The 25,199-nt window shown below is 47.2% G+C and overlaps 1 protein-coding gene across 2 annotated transcripts in view; it reads right to left on the bottom strand.

The window, feature by feature from the left end:
• Positions 1–25,199, bottom strand: part of MMP28 (matrix metallopeptidase 28) — a 496,737-nt gene that overhangs the window by 461,008 nt on the left and 10,530 nt on the right. The window lies entirely within an intron of this gene.

Raw genomic sequence — 25,199 nt, 5'->3', positions numbered from 1 at the left:
AACTTGGAATAGTAAACCTGACATTCTAATGTCTATTTAGTCCTGTGTGAGGCAGCCATCTTCCTTCTTTGTTGCTGCTCACAGCTAAGATAAGCTCACTTTTAATTCCTGCTTATTTTTTGTGTGTAAGGCGCTGTAATGTGCGCGTATTGCTCAATGTGATTTATGGCTGCTTAATGTGGTTGGTTTATGGCCGACTTGTCAGATCTTTATCTTAGACCGAGTAATGTGAGTTACGGGGGTGGGGTTTAAACTTGCCCGTCTCCAGCTTGCGCTGGGTTGACCGCAACCTTTGTCTAATTGAGCGTTTCCGACTGACAGCCGCACCAAGCGGGGATCTTTGGTTAACCAGGCAAATCTCACCTTCACTCGCCATTATCTCGTTATTGGGCGCACGGTCTTGTTTGAATGATACGCTCAAGGAGGCGCGAGAGCACAACCGTTGCTCTTGATGCCTCTCCTGCTGGGAGGCGCGAGAGCACAACCGTTGCTCTTGATGCCTCTCCTGCTGGGCTTCAAGTAGGCCTTGCAAACGCGAGTGGAAGATTTCCCCTCGCGCTCTGCTTGGATGAAAGCGATGTCGTTTTGTAATGCTTTCCGTTAATGCTTGCGAGCGCCAGCGGGAGCTTTCCCCTTGCGTTTGGCTTAGATGAAATAAATCCAGACACTTTCCGATTCGACAAGCTAGTGCGCGTACGGTCGCGCTCAGTTTTTACCGACAAATCAAACATTAAAAAAGATAAAAACTTAAATTAGTTAAGGACTTGGAACCACGCTTGCCGACCCTGCTGATCTAAGGGGATTATGCTTATGATTCATGTTTTCCCCCAGGCCACCGGAGCGTCACATGACGTGGTGACCATTTTAGGTTGGCTCACTTTAGGGAGATTGCTTACAATACGGTTGGCCATCTTTTGGGAAACTAAAAGAGGCTGAAAACCGTTTTTTTCAGTTAGCTTGCTGTGGTCAAGAGTGCAGGCAGGGGCTTGGTGTGGATCTCGAGTTTTTTGCTTGGAGAAAGTGGCATTTCTGCACAGGAAGATTAATACTAGTGCAGCTGGATATTACTGGTGATTAAGGCTAGTTTAACTGCTGATTATTGCTATTTCTTAGGGAATATGGAGCAGAATAGGGCTACTAAAGGTATTGTGGAGGTGAAGGTCCAGGAGTGTGTTGAAAAGGCAGGCTCTGCCTTGGCGTCTCAGTTGGGAAAGAAACTGGATGATGGTATAGGAAGGTAGAGTTGGTCAGAGTAAACAAGAAGCGGTTCTGGTCAGTTGAGGAGGTAGTTGGAGATTCCACAGCCAGTGGAAGTGGTAAAAAAGCTACCCAGAAGAGGAAGCCTCTGGGAAAAGAGAAGGTCACTAAAGGAAATGGGGCCTTTAATCAGAAAGGCTTTGGGAAATCAACTTGCAAGGAGTTGAGTGAGAAGGCTATAAAGGCCACTAAAGGTGAGCGCAGAGCTACTGCCTGCAATGAATCCTCCAGCAGTGTGCATATCATAACTTCATGCTCCTTAGATTTTAACTCCTCGGAGCAGGAGGTAAGGAGGAAGAGAGCTAAAAAGGAGAAGAATGAGAAAGAGGTTTTGGATCAGGTCATGGACTCCTTGGGTGACCTTATGTTTGACCCCAGTACTATCCAGCACCCCTCTCTCCTCAATGGATCACAACTAAACATATATGGAATACTGGATAAGGAGAGAAATGCCCAAGGAGGTTAGGATAAGACTCCACTCAGAGTGTCCAAGACCTTCCCTTTCAAAGAAGGTGGCCTACACACCAGAGTTGGATGCCAAAATAAGTTGGATAGAGACCCGAGAAGGGGGCTCGATAAAGGGCTGAAGGGGTGTCAGGACCACCTTCTTGATGGTTTTGGGCCTTTGATTAAGATATTTGATTTAAGTGAAGAGGCTTACCTGCAGGAAAGTGCAGTTAATACTCAGGAACTAAGACAGTGGGTGCAAAGAGCGGTATGCTTGATGAGGAATGCAAATGCATCCCTGTGTATTGAACGTAGAAAGAGCCTACTCATGAAGATAGACCCCAAACTAACCACACTAGCAGGGAAAGAGTCAGGTCAGGAAGCAAATGGTTTCCTCGTTGGTGAGGAGTTTGTTAAGGAGATGGCTCTGTAAACAGGAGCCTTTAACTCTATCCAGAAGGTCCAAAGGGACATCAGGAAGGTTTTTGGAATGGTCGGGTGAATGCAGAGTCGATTCCCCAGCCGAGGCATTGGAATCTCACGGAGCTTTTTTTCTTGTGGGTTCAGACCCAGAGGTTTTCAGTCGGGCAACTATACTCTCGGTTTCTACCCTCAGAGGCAGAGGGGAAGAGGACGATTTAGAGGAGAGACGAGATTGAGACTTCAAGGTATGTTTGGCAAACAACCCTCTGTCTATAACGGAACAATTGGGTGGCAGACTCGCCCATTTTTTGGGCAGGTGGAAACAGATAACTTCCGATCCATGGGTGTTACAAACTGTCAGTGCTTATCAGATAGACTTTGTAGAAAATCCAGTCCAGGTTAGATGACCAGCCCCCTTAATATGTGCAAAAGACGAAGGAAACTGGTAGACCAAGAGGTTCAGGAGCTGGAAAAAAAGGGTGCCATAGATAACGCAGACGATACCTCTGCAGGATTTGTAAGCACCCTATTTCTCATTGAGAAAAAGGACAAGGGCATGAGGCCAGTGATAAATTTGAAGGATTTGAAAGAGTGGGTGGAGTACAGCCACTTCAAAATAGAGGGTATTTATATGTTGGGAGACCTTTTAAGGAAAGGATATTGGTTAACCCGCCTAGACCTAAAGGATGCATACTTGACTGTTCCTGTCTGTCTCGAGCCGAGGGACCTTTTGAAGTTCCAATGGCAGGGAACCATGTGGAGATTCAAAATCCTTCCCTTCGGTTTAACATCAGGTCCATGGTGTCAGATCCCCACACCGCTTACCGTTTGTTGTGTGGAGTAATCCCGCAGAGACGACGTGAACAACCACCTCCGGCACCCTTCGCCCCCCAGATAGGGTAGATACTACCTAGGACAAAGAAGGGGACCGGGGGAGGCAGCCAAAGGAGGGCGTAAACAGATTGGGATGGTGCCGGGAGAGGCCTGCCCTTGGATCCACTGGGGGTCTGATGGTGGACGCAACCTAAGGAATGGAGCAAATGGGTATCACACACGCCAAACACAAGCCACCAAGACAAGCATAATATGTCAAAAAGATGGTACTATAGTCACCTGGGGCGTAGCACTCCCAGTGCGGTGAAGACCATCTGCCGCGGCCTGAATGCCAGGGAAGTAATAGTCACGAACAGAGATTAGGGACCATGAGATCGGGGACACCAATACCCTTTGCTCTTGCTGTGTGGTTCTGCATTGAAGGCCTCCTGGCCTGGTATAAAAGGCAGAAGTGTAGGGAGAGGAAACGCTTCCCCGTGATACCAACGGGACGCGTGGGGCAAGAGAAAGTGCTCAAGCTCTGAAACCTCAAAGGACAAGGTGGCTCCGTGCCTCTGCACGAGCCGGGAATGCCAATGTAAATAAACGCGCTCCTGCGCCGAAATAATAGTACCTGTGGACTTGCCTCTCAAGCGCTCCTGCGTTTAAGGGACACGGTGCTGTCGGCTTCGTGCGGATGCACGCGCCGCTGGGGTCCGAGATTTGTTGGCGCCCTTGCGCGGTCCGGACAGGGTCCGGTCGCTGGTCGAGCCACGTTCCTACGTAGCTCCAGTCTGCAATACGAAGCCCCGATTCCGACGGCTTAGCTGTTGAAATAGGTCTGCCCCTGGAAGTGCTCCGTGATTGGTGCGAGTCGGGTCACGTCTAAACAACTAGGCTGCTGACCTTCCTCGTAGTCTTCTCCAAGGAGAGCTGGCGCGCGCATGGCATACAGGTCTCGCGCGCCAGCCACAGCAGACGGGAGGGACATGACACATGGTGTTTTACAAAGGTGATGAGACCGATAGCGGCATGGTTGCGTACGAGAGGGGAAAGGCAGATAAACTACTTACACGATATCCTGATTATGTCTCAGAGCTGGGAATCAGCTCAGGAACATACCACGTTGGCAGTTCCTGTAATATAGGATTTGGGTTTTGTGGTAAACAGAAATCATGTTAGGAACCCTGCCAGGAGACTGTTTTCTTGGGTTTACTGATTTGGGCCTTGGACTGTGTGTTGAGGTTACCAATGGAAAAGGTGAGGAAGATTCGCAGGGGAGTTTGGAGAATGTTAACAAGCTAATGGATAACTGTGAGACAGATAGCAAGAGTTCTAGGCCTCATTTCAGCCTTCCCTGCTCCCTTACATTATCAGGCTCTCCAGAGACTTAAAGCCATGTATTTGCAGAAAGGGGCAAGATAGTCACAGAGAGTTCAGACAGATTCCGAAACCAAAGAAGAATTAAGGTGGTGGTTGGAGAATCTGGAGGCTTGGAATGGAAGGGTAACTTTTGGGCCAAGCCCAGGTATAATAATAGAATCTGATGCCAGCCTTCAAGGCTGGGGAGCGAAATGTTGCTCTTTGACGACAGGAGGGAAATAGACAGGCCAGGAAAGGGAAATGCATATCAACTACCTGCAGTTGTTTCAGGTTCTTTTGCAGTTAAGAGTTTTGTCAAAGATAAGGCGAGATGCTGTGTACTTTTGAGGATGGACAACATTTCAGCAGATATGTAAACAAATTGGAGGCGCTCATTTGAAAGCTTTAGCAGACTTGGCAAAGGAGTTTTGGCATTTCTGTCTGAGCAGAAACATTACGATTCAGGCACAGTACTTGCTAGGGATAAGCAATACCATAGCAGATGGGAATTCAAGGCAGCTGAAGGATTTCAGTGATGGGAGATTGAACAGAAGTGTTCAAATCGATAGACAAGAAATAGGGCCCTCTGGTGGTGGACCCGTTTGCAAACAGGGTGAATGCTCAGATTCCCAGATTTTACAGTAGGAGGCCGGACCCAGCAGCGGAGGCAGTAAATGCTTTTCTGCAAGTCTGGGCAGGTTACGGAGTTACGCGTACCCTCCTTTTGCTTTGATTCAGAGAAGGTTACTGAAGGTGAAAGGGAGAAGGCAGAAATAGTGTTAATAGCTCTGTTTTGGGCTCCCCAGGTTTGGTATCCAGACATTATGGAAATACTGATTGCCGACCCGGTACTTCTTCCGAATAACCCAGAGTTGTTGACCAGTGCATCAGGGTATTACCACGACTTGGTTCTTCAGGGACACTTAAGGTTGATAGCTTGGTTTCAGGAGAGCCTGGCAAGTGTCAGGCTTATCTTTGGAGGCTAGAAAACTCATTAAGGAGTCATGGGCTCCAGGGACTTCAAAGGCATACAGGCTGGCCTGGAGAAGATGGGTTTGTTGGTGTGCTCCGAGGAGCCTTGATCCCATATCAGCACCTTTGGTGGAGGTAGTGAATTATCTGACTGATGTTTTCCTTGAAGGTAGATCCTACAGCTCTGTTAACATCAGCAGGTTGGCTATCTCAGCAGGTCATGACTTGATGGACAGCTTACCTGTAGGTCAACATGATGTGGTTAAGGAGACAGTTGAGGACCATAAAAATAAAGGCCCCACCAGGAGCAAAATATTTGTCTCTGTGGGATGTGGATCTGGTGCTAAAAGAATTAGAGAGATGGAGTGAAAATGAGTTTTTGGATCTAAGGGAACTTTCTTTGAAGTTGGTTTCTTTTAGAAGGGTTTCACATGTAATGGCTTTCGATATTTCAGGGCGTAGGTTTGGTTCAGAAGGAGTTTGCTTCTATAACACTAAGAGAACCAAAATGATGTCTAGAACTATATTTTATCCCAATTTAGATGAGTGTAGGAAATTGTGTGTGGTGAGATGTTCGCATGTATATGAAAGAAGAACGGAATGTTTGAGATGCAATGCGGACTCCCAATTGATAATTTCTTTAAGAAGCCCACATAAGGATGTGTCCGCTCCTACTTTGGCTTGCTGGGTAAAAGATGTCATGAGAAGAGGGGGGATAGATTTGTCTAAGTTTGGAGCTCATTCTACTAGGGGGGCTATGGCTTCTAAGGCCCTGTTATTGGATGGCGGGTTACCTGGGATCCTAGTTGCGGCTGATTGGTCATCAGATTCAGTATTCAAGAACTTTTATTTTGAGTCTGTGGATTGTGCAGTAAGGAATATTATGGCAAGGCTTTAAAGATGCATAATATTGGCCTCCGTGCCTTGCCATAAAATTCAGATTTTCCACAGCATGGGTGGGTAGAAAATCATGATTTTATTAAAGACAAGGAGGCTGATATGATCCCTCCCATTAATATGTTGTTCGTGGTTCTTTTCAGGAGGAGACTACAAGTAGCAATGTGCAGAAGGAAAAAGAAAATTATTTTTGTTCAATTTGACGTCTAAGGATTGGCTAATTTAACAGTTTTCTTCCCGGTTCACACTGTCAAAGATGTTTGCAGCAAAAAGAAGGAAGATGGCTGCCTGACACTGGATTAAATAGACATTAGAACGTCAGGTTTACTATTATAAGTTATTTTCAGTGTTTTGTAGTTGCTGCTGTGAGTTGGCAATTAAAGAGACATGTATAATATCAGTCGTATCTTTAAAAAAATCATGATTTTCTACCCATCCTAGCTGTGTAAAATCTGAATTATCCTTGAATGCTAACTTCCTCCAAAGCCCACGTCTACTGAGGCAACAGATATCATTTTGCCTAATAATAGATTGTGATTTTAGATTGCCCAATTTAGACAACATGCCAAATAAGTTCTAATTTGCTATTCTCAAAAGATGTTATTTATTTTTCACACTAGTCTCTGTTACAGTTAATGTAGAAAAGGGAGACGGCCTACTCACATCAATGTAAGTGTCAGCAGATAGACGTGTAGAAATGTACGCCTTGAAGGAAGAATACAGGCGCAAGCTGTTTACAATAGCAAAATACAGAGCATTAATGGAGTGGGGGCCTGGGAGGGACTCAGACAAGTTTTAATAGTATAGAGAGATATAAATAGTAAACACACCACAAATGGAAAGTCACAGGCACGCATTGCAAGGACACGTCTCCAAGAAAACATGTAGATAAAGTAGACACAGAGGAACAAGAAAAGTGGGCGGTTAGGCCTTACAGAACAGTAGACGTGTAGAGGAGGAAAGGCACGGTTAGGCCTCAAAGCATGAGACAGACAAGGACAACTGTTAGTGCAGGGAGCATGAAAATATATCACTAACACGTGCACTTGGGTCACATTCCATAAACGTTTGGTTAGATGTCTTTGTAGAAACTATTGCCTTTTGCTGAAATGATGAGATAACGATGTGCTTGAGCAAGCGCTTGATTTGATAAGCTAATTACCTGTGCCATAGGCGGCAGATTATACCTCTGCTTTGCTGACTTGAGCAGCGCCTTTGATTTAGTAGATCACACCATTCTCTGGTCCACTTTGCTTGCTATGGGGGCACCCAGGCCTATCATCTATTTCCTGGCCAGACTTTATGAGGATTTAACGAGTAAAGTTCGTTATGGCCCCAGGGGGGAATGCACCAATACCTTTGCACTTAAGAAAGGCATTCGGCAAGGCTGTGTATTAGCGCCTCTGTTGATTTCTTTGTTTATTTATGGGGTAGATGAGACCTTACAAGCAGTGCCTGCTGATGCCCCCCCAAGTGGCTGGGCGCTCCATACCTCTGCTTCTGTATGCGGATGACGCAGTTCTGCTGGCTAGGACTCCAGTGGGACTGCAACGCTTGATGGATGCTTTTAGCGCTTTTATCATTGCAAGGAAATTAATTATCAACAAAAGCAAAACTTATATTATGGTCTGTGGGCCACAGGACAAACAAAGCAGAATCTTCTACATGGATAAATTGCCCATGGCCTCAGTTGATACTTTCTGCAATCTGGGCATTACCTTTTCAGGTAACAGGTCGTGGACCCAAGAAATTACTAATGTCAGGAGCAACATGGCCAGAAGCACCCATGGTATTTTTAGGTTTTCCGCAAAGCTGGGATCCAGGCCTGTTAAGGAGATGACCACGATATATAGGGCAAGGGTTTTATCGATTCCAACATATGGGGCCAGTATTTGGGGTTATCATGATAGCTCTACATTGCAGACTAAGGAAAACGGTTTCCTGAAACGCCTCCTCAGTTTACCCACTTCGGCTTCTTCAGAGATTATACATAAGGAAGTGGGGCTACAGTATCTCACAGATATAGTTGCATCTCGCCCATTACTGCTCTGGCACTCCATATGGTCTAATGAGGAAACTAATTATACCAAATCAATTATTTTAGACTGTTTTACTGGATAATGCCATGAAGATCCCTTGGCTAAGTTATATTAGCTCACAGTACAGCAAATTATTTAAGATCTCAGTACGGATTAATCCCCTCAGGCACCATTAATAAGGAAGTTATCCATTAATGAAATTTTTATGAACCACAGGAGGAAAACTCTGCTTGTCTGCGAACGCAGGAAACCAATTGTAAAATTGTATTTAACACTTACCTCTAACGTGGGTGTGACGAGGAGGAACATCAGAAGGACCCCGGGAGCACCAGGCCGTTGCAACCGGTACTGACACTACTAACACCCGAGGGGCGGAGCCTGGAGGGCCCAAAACAACCGGAAGCAGATGAGGAGGGCGAGAGACGCCGAGAGAGCGAGGAGCGGAGCGAGGAAGAGACGAAGGTGTGGAGAGAACGGGACGACCCTGCAGAGACCCGAGATAACACCGGGACGTGCCCCGAGGAAGGACCAGAGGACGAGGCAGCCGGGACCCCTTCACCGGGCCCCGGCTTCAGGCAAGTGGTTGGGAAAACCGGCAGGACCCTGGTGGGTTGGTGGCACGTCCAGTCGGCATTCTCAGGCCTATAGAAAACCATACCCATAGCCGGGGAATGGGCGAGCTGTAAAAATCATCTCCAAAGGGACTAGCCTGATTAAAAGGACCCAGGGACGGTGAAAAGGCCCACGCTATCAAGGGAAAAAGGGGTTGGGTATCTAAAACAATCCCGGAACACAAAAAGGGAGGGGAACAGTAGGAGAAAAGAGAACGGTAGTAACCGCCTCGTTGTTCTTTCTTTTCCGAGGGGATGACCGGCAGGACCGCGCCCGCGGACAGAGGATCGCCAACGACGCCCCGGAGGCAAAGAAACCGGACACGTCAAGAGACACCATAAGAACCCCCAGGAGCCTCTTCCTACCCCTTTTCCCTGCAACCCTGATTACGTACCTGTGAGAATAATAAACAGGAATTGCAAATAGTCAAACGCCTCCTCTGATCTGTGGGGCTGGGCGTGACAGTGGGCTGTCAAGACTACTTAATATATATTCCCAATCTTATGCATCGTTTTGTATTAGTTAGATTTAGATTGGGAATTGTCCACCATTTAGTGGCTTTCCCTAACATGAAAATGTGCCCTTCAGCCACGATTCCCTGCCCATGCAATGGACAGAGCAGAGAGAGCACCGTGCACTTTATGCTGTTTTGCGGGTTTTATAAATTTTGATTTAAAACCACTTTTGCTTGCTTATGGTAGTGGTTCACACCTTGCTGTAATAAAATATCTGTCCGAACTTAACGACGCTAGGGTTTGTCTTAATAAGGCACTTTATATTGTAAATGATTTTAACGTACGCCCAAGTATTTGTGTATCGATATCGTCATGACCCTTTGAAGTCTTTTATGAATTTGTGTTGCCTTTTTTATAACATTTTATGTGTTTTAAATGTGATTAATTTTGGCCCCATGTCACAGACCTTGGTCCATCTGCTTCGTTTTACTCGATTCTTCTATATGTAATGCTCTTGGTTTTAATGTATGTGATCAATTCTGGACCCATGTTGCACATCAGATTTTATTTGCTTTTACTTTCGATTTATGTATATTTATATGGTTGTTTTATGCATACCGAAAAAGTTTTTCGAATCGATATGCTAATTAAATGTATTTTGGTTTTTACACTAAACAAGAAACTGCCTGTTACGTTGGGAGTCTGAGTTCAGTTTCAAGTTCCATGGAGCTAACTGACCTTTTATGCGTATTTGAAAAACTCTGTACTATATTGACAACAGAAATCATGTTGTCTCTTTCATTCTCCAGCAACATTTGGCTTCGCCAGCCAGGAATCCACCCACCTTGGCTTCCTGGACTGTGCCCGAGGGAGATGCTGCCTGCCCTGAATTGAATTGAATAGATTATTGCACAGATATGTTAGGTAAGCAGACAGAGTGTTACACTAAAGTCTGCCTATTCAAACAGGTGGGTAAGGTTCCCCGAGCCACTGTCAAACGGGGGGAGGGAGAGGCCTGACTTTCTACCTTATAATCTTAATTACATGATTCTTTGGCAATTATAGTATGAGGAAATGCATGCATGATGTATGGGGTTTTTCTTTGTCCTTATGTCTGGATGCAATGATAAATGTTTAGAGAAATTAAATGTGGTGATTCCCGGTACACACTGGAAGACTAGCTAGTGTGAATTCCCCATTGAAATAGAAGGAAAAAATAATAGCAGTAGTGCATTACCCAGGGAAAAGTTCCTGGAAGAGACATTACTTTGGGGAATGCCCACGGATATCCTGGTTAAATCCGGAGAGCTAGTGTAGAAGTAGTAAGCCAGGATTGGGCAACAAGTGTGTGAAGTCTAACGTGATAAAAAGACGGTCATTTGACACCCGTAGGCCTTACTCTGAGTATGTCCGATGCACGGCTACCAAATTCCCAGATTAAAAAATCTGGAAGGCGTCTTTAAAGGAAGGTCAGCCGAGCCTGAGGCAACAGTTGAAGAGTCTGACGGTTAGGAAAGGGGACAGCCGGATGGTTGCTGTAGGATTGACCTTGCCCCGAGCACAGCCAAACCCTTGGTTCTAAACCCAAAAAGTGCATTAGTTCAAAGTAGATATCCCTCCATGAATAAGGAGGAAGACATACAGAGTACACAATTTTGTAATTACAAGGGGCAAATCATAGAGAAGTGGCAGGGTTCACAGACGGTTGTCATACAATCTGGTATAAGCAAGGAAGAAAGGCAGCAAAATCTTTGCGATATTTTTCTTATCGCAATACAAACCACTAAAGTGTCCTGGAAGTGGGGAAACATTAGCTTACATAAAAACACAGGTAACCAAATAAAACCTGCCAAGACAAGTCTAAAGATTAATAATAATTCTCTATAAGAAGGGCTAATGATTCACTATGGCAGGTAACAAAAGATATTGAATTAAATTGTATATTTCTTTGTCCCATGGAGAACTCCAGTGTCCATGTAATACCTCTGAGTATTACATGGATATAATAACAGAGTCACCCATCATATTAGAGGCCCTCCTTGATGCATTTCTCACAGATATTTACAATTCAGGGGTTTAAAACATGAATGGGAGACTACATCCTCGAGCACCGCAAATAGTCGTTTATATTCACAAAAATATTGAAACATGTATTGCGTCAGGCACAAACCCCCTTACACCCTCAAATCTAAATGCACTCGCTCCAGAAATAACCATGGAAGAAGTGTTACACAGACTAGCGATAAGTTCACCGATTTGGTCTTACGATGATATATGTAAAGTCAGGTAACACTGCATTAGATCAACATGTGTTCACTCCTGCCATAGGTTACAGATATTAATAAAAGACAAATATATTAGTAAATGAGACAGGTCCAAAAAGGGGGCATAAGACAGTGGCCAAATGAACAAGGGCTTAAAAGTGACACTTTCATTACACATCTGAAACGCACACATCCTCAGAGATTTCTCTTCAGACAAGAAGATACAAAAGTACTGTAAACAACGGTACAAAGGTATCAAGGGCCACGACCAGCCATGGCCACAGGAAGGGATATTTGATGAAGACATAATTGAACACACATTGACTTACATTCGATCTAAGTATAAAAGAAAGAAAAGACAGAAAAGGGTAGCTAGCCTGTCATTATGGTGGGTATTCTGTGATACAAAATCAAAGGTGAAACCAACAGCACCCTAATAGGCAATAACAAAGTTCCCAGAAAAGCCCCCGCCTTATATCCTTTATCCCATTTTGCCAGCTGTAGGGTACCAGGATACTGTTAGAATGGTGCCTAAATGGGAGAGTCAAAAATCACGGGGAAACGAGGCACTGACGGACCCCACCCCTACAACTCCTCAGGCCGTTCCAGAACCGGACTGTAGAAACAGACTCATAAATGAATTGCAGCAAACCATGAGACAGGCAAAACGTTCTAGCAGTCCTGCTCCCATTCAAGGACAATAGACTACAGGACAGAACGCCGGAACTTGCTACACACCCGCAGTGAAGGATGTCACACAGCTCTTGATTTCAGGGCTTTACCCGTAATAGGGACCTCTAATACTTTTGGAACGCTACCTGTTGCACACTCACATGGCTGACCTTGAAGACAATGTGGATTTTTTTTGACCAACAAACTAAGGAACCGCAACAATTCCACCATCCTATTATATTCTAGCATTCACTGATGGGATGGAGAGGATTTCTTAGATATGGCGGCTCCCCAGTGATGCACAAAGATTTATTGGTACAGTTGATTAAAGCTTTAACTTTTCCATCTGAAGTAACAGTGATAAAGAGTGCAGCGCACAACAATCAGCAAGAACTTATCTCCAAGGGGGGGTGAGGGAGTGATGGCCGGAGCTTGCCTGGCCTGAAGATGGCCGCCTTGTGATAGAGCTCCGCTACACACCGTACCTAACCGGCAAAATGTGAGGCTTCATTGGTCCCGATTCCATGAGGTGACGACGGCTCCATGGTGCTCTTAATCCGCGGAAGCTGGCGCTGTGCCCAATTTCAATATTAGCTTGCGTGCGGCCGATGATTTGGCCGGCGAAGAACATGGCAGGGTGAGGCCTGCTTGCCGAGCTGCCGAGGACGGAGCCTGAAGTGAATGCTACCTGCCGCTGTCAGAACATCGAGGTCAGTGGGGACTCTGTCAAAGTTAATCCCGGATGTGGGACCCCGGTGCTGCCTCTTGGTCGTACGGGGCACCCTAGCGCTGCAGACCCCACGGTGAGCCCCTACTGCCAGCAGAGCCGAGTACCGCGAGCAACGCGGCCACGCCTGTTGCGGTGGGAGGCTGCGGCTGCTATCGGGACAGCAAAGTCAGCGGGGCCCCTATCGGAGGTAATCCCGGCTGTGGGATGCCGGCACTGCCTCTTGGTTGTGTGGGGCGCCCCAGCACTCCAGACTACACGGTGAGCCCTACTGCCAGCAAAGCCGAGTGACATGAGACGCGGCAGCGCCAGTGGTAGTGGGTGGTCGCGATTGAAACACCAAAATCAGCAGGGCCCCTATCGGAGATAATCCCGGCTGTGGGATCCTGACGCTGCCTCTTGGTCGTGTGGGGTGCCTCAGCACTGCAGACTACACGTTGATCCCAGCTACTTGAAGCGCTGAGGGACGCGAGTGACGAGGCCGAGCCCGGCGTGGTGTGGGGCTGTGGGCCATGTCGCGCCGCTTGGAGTCTACTCCTGACCTCGGGGTCTGTGTCCTCGCTCCTCGACCTGTTGCCCCTCGACTGGTGTGATTTACCTACTGGCGCTGTCTGGGCGCACTTCCGCCGCCATCTTCCTTGCGCTGTCTGCCCCACTGGGTGTCTCCTTCCTTGGAGGGTTAAACAGCAGGGGCGACACTCATAGCCCGGACGAGGGAGCAGGGATCTGCCTTCTACTGATTTTGGTCATTTCTACGGACGACAGCCCTTACGCACTGGTTCCTCCTGCCTCTTGCTGACTTCCCGCATCTGGGCCCAGAATTCGTGTTTCTGTGTGGCCTGTTGATCAGTGGTCGCCGAGATGGGGAAGCCAGACAAATCTCAGCCTAAGCTCAATTTTGAGCAGCGTAAATCCCGACGCTGCGAGGAGGCGGCGGGCAACGCGAAGTCTGAACCAGATAACACTTCTGATGACCCAGTCGGCGACATCAAACAGATTATTGCATCCATTCAGCGGGGTCTGACAGCCATTGATTCGAAGATAGATGCGCTTGCCTACAGAATGGATAGAGAGTCCGAGCGCCTAGATATGGCAGAACGTCGCATTACGGAGGTTGAAGGGGCCAGTCCGACTCCAGCAGCACCCAGAAACGTGTGGAGTGGACATTAAATACCTTGCAGGACAGGGCTGAGGACTTGGAGGCCCGTTCACGGCGCAGTAACCTCCGTATTACAGGCCTGGCTGAATCTATGGCAACGGGCAATATAGAGTCCTATGTAAAAAATTGCTCTCGACACTGGTGGGTGCGGACTCTTTCTCTCATCTGTTTGTCGTGGAGAGGGCGCATCGTTCGTTTGGCCCTAGGCCTCAGCCTGGAGCCCCACCATGGCCCATAATTGGCAAACTTTTAAACTATCGGGACTGGGATGCTGCTCTGTGGAGAGGAAGAGATTGGGCACCTTAAAGTACGAGGGTGCTTCCCTCTCTCTGTTCTCAGACTTCACTTTTAAAGTACAAGAGGCTAGGCAGCAATTTATTCCCCTGAAACGCAAGCTACGTGAACAGCAGATAGAGTATGCCATGTTATATCCGGCACGTCTCAAGGTGTTGTTTGATGGCAAACCTAAGATTTACTCGGACCCCCAGTCCCTGCAGAGAGCAATTAAGGATTGGGAAAGAGCTGGCAAGCGTGGGAGTGGGTAGAGCGACACCCCCGTTGCTGCTGGTGGTAATGGTAGCCTAGATGACAATGACTGAGGGGGGAGTACAATTATCATATAAGTGTTGCTGTTTTGATGGGCTCATTGTAGGTGTTTTATAATGATATATGGGTGCATTTACGATGTCACGATAATTGTTGGGCCGGGCAGCTGGTCGGGCTGACTGCAGTTTCAAGTTATTACACTGGGCATGCTTCTTCTCCTCTATTCCCCCCTCCTTTTGTTTTAGGGGAGGTGAGGGGCATACTGGGCACACGTGGGTGACAAGTCCTTGCAGCACTCTGGTATGAGGATGGCACATCTGCTGCTGCTGCTAAGCTTCTCCTCACTGGTATGTGACACTCTATATGAAGCTTTAGGATTGGCATTTGGTGGTGTGGCGGAGGGCTGGATTAGTATGACATTGTTGGGTAAAATCCGCCCCATCGCGTAACCCGCTGTTTTTCTTCATCTTCTAGGGGTTTATTGTAGTATTAATTTGTAGGATTTGAGAGGGCTGATACTCGCCTTTGCACAGTTGGGGCAAGCAAGGCGTGGGTGGGATTGTGTTTTTTGTTTGTAACTTTCTTTTGCAGATCACATACCTTTTTCTATCTATGTTGGTCGGGGTGGGCTGAGAGGTTTCGGAGGGAGACTAAGCCACTTGCATTTTCATATTACATGACAGATTCCAATACTGGCAGGGGGCAGGTTAAACAGGGGAACCTCATGAAGTGGAATGTCCGGGGCTTAAATGACCACCGTAAGGTGCGGAAAATTATTGCCTACCTGAAGCGTAAGGAGGTCGATGTGGCCTTACTTCAGGAGACGCACCTGAATCCTGGCTGCGCATTACTCACAGGTAGTAGGTTAGCAGGTGTATTCCACGCCGCTTGTTTCACTTCCCATTCTAGGGGGGTGCCGACATGGATCAGCCCCAGAGCGGGTCTCAAATTGGAACAACGTGAAACGTACCCGGCAGGCAGGTATGTTGTGTCCAGATGTCATAGTCCTGAGTTGGATTTTTTGATTGTCAACTCCTATGGCCCGAATTATGATGATCCGATGTCCTATCAGTCCATTTTTTCATTACTTAAGGATCGTCAATCCTTGCCAGTGTTCTGTGGGGTCGACTTTAGTTCTGGACACGACTCTTGACCGCTTGAAGAGTCCCGCTCGTCCCCTGTCCGCCTCTGCGAGGGCCATAATAGATAAGATATCACTTTACAGCTGCAATTGGCTGATGTATGGAGATGCCGATCCAGCATAAGAGGCGGATACACACACTTTTCGGCACACCATGATACACACACACGCGCATAGATTATTGGTTCATCTCATGGACTCTGTAACCTAAAGTTCAGGACTGTTCAATTCTGGCCCTTCATTCTTGGATCATTTGCCTATCTCGCTAACTATTATGGTGCCCCCGTGCACTCCTCTTCCAGTTTGTGGAGATTTCCCCTTTATTCATTATTAGACTCAGTCTTTAAATCCGACTGGCATGATGCGATCTCTGAGTTCTTCAACCTTAATGTGGGATTTGTTGACTCCTTCGCCACGGTCTGGGAGGCGTTCAAGGTTTATATAAGGGATGTTGCCATTAGCAAGCATGCAGGCATCATCGGGTCCTTTAGACATCGTCTTTCTTTACTGGAAACCCGTCTGGCTGACCTGGAGGCTGAGCGGTCTCTCAGAAATTATCTTGAATTAAGGGAGCAGCTCAAGGCCACACTGGCTGACTACCACGGAGAAGCTGATAACGAGGTTAAGCATATGGGCAAGTATGCTTCAGCTAAATTTTACGGGTAGGCCGATCGACCTGGGTCGGTGTTAGCGGCGCTTGCTCGCCGTAGATTGGAGTCTAGGTGCATTGTTGAACTAATTGATGAGGAGGGAACGGTCCTGACGGAGCAAGCTAAAATTAACGACCAGTTTCGCAGGCAGCTATTATCAGGAGCTTTACCGCTCCAAGCTTTCCCCTAGTGATGATGATGTAGCGCAATATCTTGAGTATATTCAACTCCCTTGGCTACAGAACTGACAACATGAATTCTTGATGATTGAGGTCTTGGCGGTGGGTCTCGCCCTATGCTCCATGCGGGAGGGCAGTGCCCCCGGTTTGGATGATCTCACGGTTTCCTTCTATAAGGGTTTCAGTGATCTTCTGATTCCACATTTGATAACTCTATTTCACAAAATGGGAGCAGACGGGATAATGCCTCCCTCCATGCGCGAGGCGCTGATCATCACTCTGTTGAAACCGGACAAGGACCACATAGGTGCTCTTCTTATCGCCCGCTCTCAGTTCTCAATGTAGACACCAAAATATACGTGAAGATTCTGGCTAATCATCTTTCTCAGCTTCTTCCTCAATTGATTGGTCCCGAGCAAGCCGGATTTATTCCGGGCCGCACGCTCTCGTACAATCTCCGTACGGTGTTTGGTGCCCTTTAACATGTCCAACAGGAGGTTAAAGCGGCGGCGGTCTTTTTAGACGCCGAAAAGGCCTTTGATTCAATTGAATGGATGTTCATGCGTGCTGTGTTGTGTCGTATGGGGGTAGGCGACGTTTTCCTGCAATTGATCTCGGTGCTGTATAACTCGCCAATGGCCCGAGTGCGTACGGGTGATGCGGTCTCTGTCCCGTTTCAAATTTCTAGAGGCACTCGTCAGGGGTGCCCTCTATCCCCACTATTATACGCGGTCACTGCGGAGCCCCTGCTGCGGGCGTTGCAGGAATATCATGGTCATAGGGGACTTTGTTTCCCTCATTACAATCTAATCGCTTCAGCCTTTGCTGATGATATGCACTTGTAAATCCGCGACCCCGAGGTCCATCTGGCTCCAGTTATTCGCGAAGTACTGCGCTTTGGGGGACTTTTTGGCCTCAAGATTAACTGGGGTAAGTCCATAATATTCCCTTTGACTCCTGCTACGGTGTAGATCCCGCTTGACTTTCCACTACAATGGACGTCCGACCCGGTGCGCTATCTGGGCATCCAAGTTCATTTAGGATGCAGACTTGGTGGTTAAGGCTAACTATGGTAGGGTGATTGACAAGCTCGGTGACGATCTAGACGGATGGATTCGGCTCCCACTTTCCTTAGCTGGGAGGATTTCTTTAATGAAGATGGTAGTGCTCCCTTGTCTGCTCTTTCTCTTCGTCAGCATTCCTATAGTAGTGCCCCAGCACCTGTTTCGTGAACGTTGGTCTCTTTTGACTAAGCTGGCATGGACGGGTAAGTCCTCTAGGGTCGCCATGGACACTCATGTTGCAGTATACTGCGGGAGGTTTGGGTGCACCGAATCTAGAACTTTATTACAGGATCGCGCAGGCCTCCCACGCCCAAAGTTGGGTTGCTGCTGCCCCACATTCATTACCTCGTTTCCTAACTCAGGCGCCTTCGAGACGGTGTGGGATACTTGACTCAGTTAATTCCACTGTCCATGCGTGGAACGCACTTCTCAAATTGTACAATGGTGCTCAATTGTATTCGCCCTGACTGCAGGTGGAGTGGTGCCAATGGTTTGTACTTAGCTCGGAGAAAGGGACTCTCAACTCCCTACGCAGTTTACAAATAAATACAATGAGAGACCTGTTCAAACACGGGTGGGTGGGCACATGGGAAGAGGTTGCTATCGATGCAAGTTCACAATCGGCGCTGACGAAATTCCATTTCTTTAGAACCCGACATGCTATGCGAGCTGTTCTTGGTGACGAGCTCTTAGAGCCAATGGATATCCCACCCCTGTCTATACTTTTGAGCTCCCAAACACCTGGTAAGCTGATCTCTCGACTTTATGCCTTCACTCTAACCACTAAGACTTCCCCGCTTATGAAGATTAGACCAGCTTGGCAGACGGACATAGGTGTTCCAATTACAGATGAAATATGGCATTACTGCTGCGAAGTTACCTGCAAGATCTCCATAAACAGTCATCATAGATTGGCTCATTTTAAATTCTTAAATAGAGTGTATTATTCTCCACTACGCCTATTTAGGTATGGTTTACGAGATTCCGACAACTGCGAGTGCTGTGATATGCCCGGGGCTGGGTTCTTTCCCACTGCCTGGCAATGCCCCCAGATGGAAGCCTAATGGGTGAATATTTTTCAGATGTTAAATGAAATAGTTGGGCTCTCCCTCACTGCGAACCCCTTATGGGCGCTCTTGGGTTACACCAAGCACATCCAGAAGAACATCTGCAACTGATAGCACTGGGTCTCCTTTTACCAAGCGCAGACTTGCAATGACATGGACGCGGGGCCCTGTACCTACTATTGCAGAATGGGAAAAGGATTATGATTTACTGTAATACCCAATCAGATGTTTATAACAAAATGCTTCCGCCTTGTAAACCGCCCAAAAAGCTTTTTGTTTTTTTTTGCACAATACCAACTAGCACAGCAGAATTCTGATGAGGGTCGGGACTGTTAACGTACTTATTGTCGTCGCCATTTTATGTTAAATGCCCCATTGTAATCTTGCAGTTAATTTGTTGTTGTCATGTGATTTCCGCACATATGTTGATAATGTTCATTTCTGTATAATGTCCTGCGTGTAATTGACCTAAACTGCAGTAGTACTATCTTGTGATTCTTCCCCCCCGCTCGCCACCATACCCCGTGTCTGCAATTTTGGTTTCAAAAATGATCGTGGACTATGTGATCTGTTTCTTTTTTTGTTTTTGTTTATGTTTCTGGTTCAAAATTCAATAAAAACAATATTAAAAAAAAAAAAAACTTATCTCCAAGGCCCTGGCAGATTGGGCAGAAAAAGAAGCAGCTAAAACATTCCCAAATTATAATGAATATGATGAACATACATTAGGTAAGATGACAAGCATGGAACAGGATGCTATGGAGTTACCACTCCTGTTAGACCTGGCACCTTGGCGTGAGTTTCCCTTCCACTTTTTGCTGATGTGCCTCATTGTGTTTTGTTGGTGTTAGCTGCTCAGGGCACTGTGCCACTGCTAATCAGTGCCACAGTGCAAGTGCTCCCTTTTGAAAAGTGTATACATTGATTGGTGTCCATGTTTGGCTTATTTGGTTTACTATCAGCCCGTAGTAAAGTGCACCAGGAGTGCCAGGGCTTGTAAATACAAATGCTGCTGGTGGGCTTGCAGCACTGGTTGTGCCACCCACGGAAGCAGCCTAGTAAAATGTGTCTAGGGTCTGCCACTGCAGAACCTGCGCGCGGTCTGGTACTGTTGCGCTGATTGCGCGAGTGCACCTACTTGCCAGTCCCAAAACCTTCACTTAACTACATATTAGTCACCCCTCTGGTAGGCCCAAGGGCAGGATGCATTGTAGGTATAAGGTAGGACATGCCCTGATGTGTGTGGCATGTCCTAATAGTGAATTACAGCCATTTTCGTTTTTCACTATTGAAGGCTACCTGCTCTCCATAGGCCAGAATGGGCTACTGGAATTACTACACGCTGTAATCCCAGTGGACTCAGAGAGCATGGTAGAAAGTCAAGTTTAGTATGCCTGAACTCAGAATAATAAAATACTTATTTTAGTAAAGTTTATTTTAATATCCTGTGTTTGTAAATACTACTTTTAGAAAGTTAGTATTTACTGACCTGGTCATTTCAGTCCGCCTCTGCTGTGTGTGTGTGTTCTGCCTAGTAACAGTAAAGGAGCAGGGCTGTGGAATTCCAGGAGACAGGCTGGCTGCCAGGTGGTGGGTAGAGAGATTACACCAGGATGGGTGGGAGGAGTACACCTTTGACTCTGAATAGACCTGTGCTCTGCCACCACAATGCCGGCTCCGCCCCCTGTGGAGCGGCTGATGTCTCTGCCCTGCTGCTGAAAGGAAAGAGCAGAGTCACCACAACAAAGTGCTCTAAAACTGGACTGAGCCAGGCCCAGGCCCCCTGGCGACAAAGAACAAAAGAATTGTGCTATAAAAGAAGGAGCCCTGCTCCTAAGAAATCAGATCCTGTTTGTACCAAGAAGAACCTCTGCCCGAAGAGAAGGACCTGGAAAGTACTGTCTCTAAGCCTGAGAGACTGGCCTGTGGTGGGTGCCTTGCTGCTGAAGGAGAGGAGGAAAAGACTGAAAGACTTTGAATTCACCTTGTGCTTACAAACAATCTCCAAGGGCTTGCTTGTGAACTTGCCCCCTGAACTGCGCCCCAGGAACAGTGGGCGCTACCTTTCCCCAAGAAGAAGAGAAGCTGCTGGAGGCGATCCTGTAACGCTGACCCCAGAGGACCTGTGTGCCCCTCATCTGAGCACCGCGACGTCTGCCACCGGGGCTACTGTAGGCACCGCAAAGGCCTGCCTGCCTGGCCCGAGCACCGCAAGCAACTGCCCCCCCGAGCCGTAGCTCACACCGCAAAGAAGAGACTGATCAGGCTCCAAGCGCCGAGTCTCTACGACCCTGCACCGCCGAGATCACTGCAAGGACCTGTGCACCGTTCATCCCCCGAGTAAAGCCGACAGCGCGACGCACTGAAGAAATTGCCCCCGAGCTGCCCCTCCTGCTTCTGAACTTGGTCGTGTGCCTGGGACCATCCTGAAGCGCCCCACGAAGCATCGCCGCCCGCTGACCAGGAGGGACGACAACACGACGTGGGACGCCCCTCTACGGATCCCTGAGGCTGCTGCGACCATCCTTGCCCAAGAACAAAGGTACTGTGAGCTGCGCGCTGGAGTACGACCCGTCCGTTGCTTTGGTTGGGCCGTACTGGCGCTTTCGTCCCGCTACGCTGTTCCCGCGTAAAGCGTGAACTTTGGCAACCTTCGTAGCAGCTGTGCGAGGCGACCCGTGAAGGTACGGTCCGTACTCCATTTAAAGTATATGACGTTGCTCACGCGAGAAGCGTGAGGTTTGGACAGAGGCGTACCGAATGTGTACGACACGTACCTACGAGGGTACGGTCCGTACGGTTCACGTCTCGAGTACGCGTGCTCACGCGAGAAGCGTGAGAAACGGCAAGACACGTTAAAAACCTCGTACGAAGCGCACCGAAGGCGCTACGAAGTGCACAGACACAGAAAGAAGCCTATTTTTAATAGAAAAGTACCATTTTAAGAACTGTGGACTGCCTAAAAGCATTGAAAGTAACTGGAACCTTATATAAAGAGAGCAGACTGTATTTGAAGCCTGCATAAGAGTTTTATATAAAGAACTTTATTTTCCTAAATACAGCCTTGTGTCTCTGTGTGGTGGGGTGGTGATTATTGTGTGGGATATCTTGAATGCTTAACCTAATGCCCTCTGGAAATCTAGCCTGACTGCTCACGCCGCATTACCTAGAGGGTGAGCAGGGGTTATTTTTCAAGAGGTAATCCTACGCCCTGACTTAGATGAAAAGGGTCCCTGCTTGTCGCAAGTGCATACCTGCGCCAACCAGAGACCCCGGATTCTAACATTGGTGGCAGCGGTGAGGATTTACGGATTTGCATTTTGGGTGTCTGCGCAGTGATTACTAGCCATTGCACTGTGAGGACAGTCCAGTAGCTTGAGCCACGGAACTTTTAAAATTTAATTTCGCTTGCCAAGAAAGAAGATCCCTTGTGTTTGGAGTCATGCCTGGCCCAAACAGCATTGAGAAGTCCATCTCTGAAACCTGAGATGACAAGCATGGAACAGAATGCAATGGAATTACCACTCCCATATACAGACAGCAGTTACATTTGCGTGAATTGCAAGAACAAGCACTACCTCGTGAAAGGGAACTGTCTAAACAGCGAGGCTGCACCCAGTCACCAACAGATTTCATTTACAGGCAAGAGAGCAAAGGCAGGTCAGTAATGCCACAAGCCCTACTGCACATGGCTCTAGAGCAACTACATCTCCCAGCACACACCACAAAACAGCATCTTCCTGCTACATTACAGGCAGATTGGTTTTTCCACAACTGTCTGAAATTATCACTGTGTACACTGCAGAATGTACAGTATGTCACCAGTATAGCCCTAAGGCTACATTACATGTGATCACCTCTACAATACCACGCCCAACAGGTCCATAAAGAAATCGACACTAAGATTTTGTTGACATGATAGAAAGATGTAACAATTACAGGTATCTTATAATAATTGTGCTGCTGTGCAAAAGAAATGACTGCACTGTCTCACACTGGCTTTGTACGCCCCAAGAAATCAGCTAGGAAGGGATCACCATTTGACACTACATCAAATAGTGACAGGATGTCCCATTCTCACTCCTTTAACAATTGCACGGCAAACCACAGATGCCCACATGACGGCTGAGGTTTTTTGGGATGAAATGAGTTACTTGTCTGACTACATGAAGTCTGCCAAGTTCTTCTCTAAACGGGTATTGCAAAAGGGTGACCGGGAGGGAAGCAGATACAAATTTTAGTAGCAAGTGAAATATAATTAATAAATACAGCACAAATGAAAAGTCACAGGCACGCATCGCAAGAGCACTTCTTTGAGAAAATATGCAAAGTAGACACAGAGGAACAAAATAAGTGGGAGGTTAGGCCTTGCAGAACAGTAGATGCATAGGGATGAAAGGCGTTGCTAGGCTTCAAAGCACAAGACAGACAAGGACAACCAGTAGTGCAGGGAGCATGAAAATATATATCAGTAACACATGCACTTGAGTCACATTCCATAAATGTGTGTTTAGACGTTTTTGTAGAAACTACTGCCTTTTGTTGAAATGATAGGAGACAACGATGTGCTTGAGCAAGCGCTTGATTTGATATGGTAATTAAATGTATTGTGGTTTTTACATCATATAAGAAACTGCCTGTTCCTTTGTGAGTCTGAGTTCAGTTTACAGTTCCACGGAGTCGATTGACCTCCAGCGCATATTTGATAAACTCTGTACCATATTGCCAACAGAAGTTGTATTGTCTCTTTCTTTCTCCAGTAACACCTCTATCTTTCTATCCATAATCTCTCGCAGCTTGGTTTCCTGGTCATTTTCACTGAATTGGTCCAGGAGTGTGAGGAACATATGTCCTTCTGTGAATCATGGCTTAACTTTTTCAATATAAGATATTTTTCAGATCCCATATTAATGCTTCCAATATTTAAAAGTAGGTTGAAGGCTTGTATAAATTGATGGAGGGCAATTTCAAGACTGAGCTCCTGGGCAAAGAAACCGTTATGATGCCTGTTCATCTGGTAAGCACCATACTTAGCTGGATGATGTAAGGGATACTGAATCAAGGAAAGTATTACTGTTCCCAACTGTCAATACTGTACGCCCCTGCCATCCCCTTGGCGCATAACCCCATGCTTCCTGTGATGTCAGAGGGCGTCAGCAGATCCATAGCTAGAGATATAGGCCCACATACATTTGCGCATCTATATCCAGAAGATACTCTCAGAGCTCCGCCGTAAACCACAACCGGGAGAGCTGCGTCATTCTTGGAGCTCTTCTTCTATTACAGACTAAGGGCTACCTGCAAGCAAATACATGCAACCTTCCCTGTTCCCCCGCCCACATTGCCAGCACTTGAAAAAATCATTAAGACGGCCTCCCCCCCGTAGACTCATCACACGCCTATACATTAATATGCAGAATACCGCTCCCATAATCACGCCGAAAGCATTCCACGGCTGGAACTCAGACCTACAAGTCCCCCTAACGGAAGACTAGTGGGCATTCTGCTGTGGGCAGCTTACTGTCCTATCACCCAACTATAAACTACGTTTAATCCATTTTTAGGTCTCGCCTGACCCAGCGCATGCGCTGGTCTGGCGAGACTTATTGAGAGGGCTCCAAAAAGTGCTACCAGGCCAGCCTAGAGCTACAGTGCATGTGCGTGGGCGCGCGCGCCGCACTTTACCGCGATTGCTTTCACTTTCCGGCCGCACGGCCGCTTTGATGTTTCATCGTGATCGCGATCACTTTCACTTTCTCGGCCCAACGGCCGCTTGGCATAGCCAATAGGTCTCGCTTTTGGAACCTTATAAGTATTTAGTTATGCAACTGTTGCATGGCTAAACACTTATATTGTCCCAAAGGCGAGACCTATTGGCTATGCCAATGCTTGGTAATTCTTACATCGGTTTTATAGAACTCCTAACCAGATGCATAGAATGGGGGTCAAGGCAGATGATAGTTGCTGGAGGTGTGGTTTCAGTCCAGCCACATTCATTCACATGGCCTTGTACTGTACTCGGCTGGAAACATTTTGGGCCAAGATTTTCACTACAATTCATGATATAATCGGTACACCAGTCGACCCCGAGCCGCACGTTGGCTTACTGGGCTATGTGAGAGACACATCAGCCGAGCACAGAAAATTGCATGCCATGCTATTACTCTTTACCAAACGCTGAGTAGCTATACACTGGGGCAGGAGGGAGGCTCCCACGATGGAAGCCTGGCTACGGGATGTCACCTTCAGTCATACACAATTGCGACTTTCTGGGAGCTAATGCCAACTGCATCCAGGCCAAAAGACATATGGGAGCCGTTTCTGTCATGGGCCCGTCTACAGCAGGGTGCAGGGGAGGAACATGCTGATTAGACTAGGTCTTAGGATGCATGTTAGTACATCTCAGAGGTAAAGTTTATTCGAGGCATAAGCAAGTTAAGTGGAATATTAACT

Source organism: Triturus cristatus, chromosome 3_2 (assembly GCF_964204655.1).
Source record: "Triturus cristatus chromosome 3_2, aTriCri1.1, whole genome shotgun sequence".
NCBI lineage: Eukaryota > Metazoa > Chordata > Amphibia > Caudata > Salamandridae > Triturus > Triturus cristatus.
The sequence above is the reverse complement of the archived record's forward strand: the minus strand, read 5'-3'. Positions and strand labels throughout refer to the sequence as shown.